The sequence below is a fragment of the Myxine glutinosa genome, chromosome 1 (assembly GCF_964187855.1).
Source record: "Myxine glutinosa chromosome 1, kmMyxGlut1.1, whole genome shotgun sequence".
Lineage (NCBI taxonomy): Eukaryota > Metazoa > Chordata > Myxini > Myxiniformes > Myxinidae > Myxine > Myxine glutinosa.
Genome location: NC_136261.1, coordinates 256,161,372 through 256,164,884, shown reverse-complemented (window position 1 = coordinate 256,164,884; position 3,513 = coordinate 256,161,372). Strand labels below are relative to the sequence as shown.

The 3,513-nt window shown below is 48.7% G+C and overlaps 1 protein-coding gene across 6 annotated transcripts in view; it reads right to left on the bottom strand.

Annotated features, from left to right (window-relative positions):
* Positions 1–3,292: 3,292 nt before the first annotated feature.
* LOC137436619 (transmembrane protein 121-like) overlaps positions 3,293–3,513 on the bottom strand; it is a 188,574-nt gene continuing 188,353 nt past the window's right edge. For all 6 annotated transcript variants that reach the window (XM_068130584.2, XM_068130575.2, XM_068130604.2 and 3 more), the window contains one exon: positions 3,293–3,513. This exon is cut by the window's right edge. The gene's annotated coding sequence lies outside the window, so the exon portion shown is untranslated.

Here is a 3,513-nt window from a genome sequence, read left to right as displayed (position 1 = left end):
AGTGACAGGTCCTGACACCAAATCAGACTCTAGATTGATGACATGAAGGGGAGCGCTAACCCAGCCACCGATCCCTTGTAACCGAACACTATCACCAGTTGCTGTACTCTCCGACAATGGCAAAATGCCTTCAAGCATTAAGGATTGATGTGCTCCTGTGTCCCTCAATACCCGAACAGGTCTTGGGTTAGTCGAGTCTCCCTCCAGTGAGACAAACCCCTCATAAATAAATGGTTGGTAACTCTTCTGCGGGCGATTTCTCACGTTTGCCATCGCATTCGGAGTTGTACTAGTCGGACTCCACTCCTGATTTTCCTTTCCCAAAGCATGACAGTGGGACATCAAGTGTCCTGGTTTATGGCAAAAAGCACAAGTAGGCCCGGAGGAGAACCTCGTGGTCTGCCTCGAGGCCCACGGAGGATACGTCTGCCTTGAAACCGTTGACTTCTGACCTCTAGAAGTCGTGATACCAGAGTGGTCCTCCTCTCGAGGCCGCCCCCATGAATTTTCGTTCTCTGCCCCTGCCGTACCATAGCTCCCCTGGCTAAGTCTAGGCGAGAAGTTAGGGTTGCGGAACCCCATCCTGTGGGTTAAAGCATAGTCATCTGCCATGGTCGCTGCCTCATACAACTTTGGTACTTTCCTTTCCTCCAGGTGTATTTTAATGTCCTCGTGGACACACTGTTGGAAGTCCTCCACCAGGATCAATTGTCGCAATAGTTCGAAGTCTTTCCCAACGCCTTTTGAATCGCACCACCTATCAAACATGGTTTCTTTCAATCTGGCAAACTCCACGTGGGTCTCACTCTCCCTCCTCCTGGCATTCCGGAATTTTTGCCGGTAAGCTTCCGGGACCAATTCATAGGCTTTGAGAATGTGTTTCTTCAATACCTCGTAATCTGCACATTGGTCCATCGGTAAAGCCGAATAAATCTCTTGAGCTTTACCCACCAGAACACTTTGCACTAGTATGGACCAGTATGCCTCAGGCCAGTTTAACTGTCGAGCCACTTTCTCAAAGTGTGGAAAAAACTTGGCTACCTCCTTCTCATTGAAGGGTGGGACCAGCCTCACATATCTGCCAACATCCCAGGTGTTCTGACTAGGTGTCGAACCAGTCAGCAGGGATGGTACCTCTCCTCGTTTTCTCATTAACTCCAGCTCCTTGACTTTAATTTCCTGCTGACGCCCCAATTCACGGTCCTTTAACTCCCTTTCGGCTCTTCTCTCCTCTGCTTCGAGGTCTCTTTCCACTCTCCTTTCCTCTCTTTCCACTCTCCTTTCCTCTGTTTTTTTGTCTTCTAACCTTTCCTGGAGTTCTCTTTCCAGTGCTTTTTCCCTTTCCTGGCTCCGTAATTGCATCTCCAGTTTCCGGAGCTCCACATTTTCCTGTTCTTCTGGTAACCAATCCCAGGCTACCTCTTCCCATGCTTTTAATCCCACCATACATTGTATCACCACTGTCTGCAAATCTGCCTTCTTCATATTAGTTCGGACCTCCAAGCTAAAATGTTTGGCCAATTTCCAGAGGTCCGATTTTACTAACGCTCTGAACTGTGCTTCACTCGGGGTCACCGCAAACTTCTCTGCGTCAAACGCCATAGTGACTACTGGTAACACCTGTTAACCTTCACACAAGAAATTTCTAACAAACAAAAACAAAAGTATTATTATTATTATTATTTTTGTTGTTGTTTGTTTTTGGAAAAAAATTGGGAATGTTGGAAAAAGTTCCAAACTTGGGAATTCTTTCCCGGACTAAACTTAGGAATTTTTTTAGATCCCAGATGCAGACCCAATTGCGAGTCCTCGAATATCAATTGGACGAGCCCCCAATTTCTGTTACGGGGTCCCCCCTTCCTCCCCCGGTCTCGGTGGACCTCCGAACCCCAAGAGGGTCCCCGGCAGAAAGATGTGTTATCCCTGGTTGATACCCAGCAGATAACGTCCCTCAATGGAACCAGCAAATGAAACAGCCGAACCAATGATGCAACCACACCAAGTTATAAGCAAACCATACTATATTGGAAATCACACACAAAGCCATACAGCAATGGGGCAATCACCCCTACTTTCAAATCTTACGATAATATCCTTGTCAAGCCCCTTAACCCCACTCACGGCACCTCCCCCAATGTCTCTGCTCTCCTCCAAGGCGAAGTCCCAATGTCTCGGTGCGCTCCCGCGATCGGGGAGTCGAGGCCCGGTGGTCAATTGAGGCGTGGACGAGCGAGACGCCCGCGAGGTCACGTGCTCAGCCCCCAGCCGCACAGCGGTGGCGAGGAATCTCCCAAAGGTGCGCTCCCTCCCGCGATTGGGGAGTCAAGGCCCGGTGGTCAATTGCGGCGTGGACGAGCGAGACGACCCCGAGGTCACGTGCTCCGCCCCCAGCAGCACAGCGGTGGTGAGGAACCTCACAAAGATGCGCTCCGACGTACACGTTGCGGTTCCACCCGCGAGCCTCCGTATAATTCTCACGTGTCCCTTTCTGGCACAGCCGTTCCCGGCAATCCACCAGGGAATAATGTCCAGCCGACACGACGAAAGCCGGTTCACGGCCGGGTGCTCGCGTGGCCAAGATGACGGACGGCTTTCGCTCCAACCCGGATTCTCAAGGCCTGGATCCTCCGGAACCTCAAGGAGAATACCCGACGACACCGGCTCCACGCACTCCGGCGATATTTCTTATCGACCGAACTTCCCTTCAAGGACGCAAAGTTCCCTCGCCCAGTACGTCAAACGCTCGGCCCGGAGCTTCAAACACCACCTCTCTTTTCGACCTCCTCCCACCTCCTTTTCTTCGCTCCACCTCTTCCGGTCTCGATCCGGATTTCCGGCCACATTTTACCAAGAGCGCTTTTAAATCTTTTACTCACAGCAACCCTTTCCCTTAAGTCACAATAAGCATAATATCTAGAATACTTCGAACCAGCAACAATACTCATAACCACAATCATTAAGGCCGAGTCCGTAACACAAGGACAAATCGATTCGATTTTGGTGAAGATCCGAATCTGGATCCAGATTTGAGAATATTAAATTTTTTAAATGATTCTTCACCATTGAGAGATAGGTCCAAAATATATATGTTGGAACCCATCTGTGGATCGGTCCCATCGGCCGATGGGTCTGACCCATCTGTGGATGCACGAGAAATGACAATGCAGACCCATCGGCCGATGGGTCTGCGCCATCTGCGGATGTGTTGTTCACCTTGAAGGAATGTGTTGACAGAATGGTGCTCTTCAATCAGGTACACAGTCATTGGAATTACATGTGGGAGGAATTTAACAGAGATGATTTTAAAATGTTTTATTATCTATTTCTACCCATCTATTTATACATTTTGTCAATACATTTTGTAATTAACAGATGCATGGCAGTTTTAGTAAAGCTTTAAACTTTTCAGCCTAGCGGAGGTATGCGCTCTACCTAGTGCCGTTCTAGTTTTCTAAGTACTAATCCCATTTTTCACATAAACTTTGTCCAACTTAACATTTACATCTTTTAAAA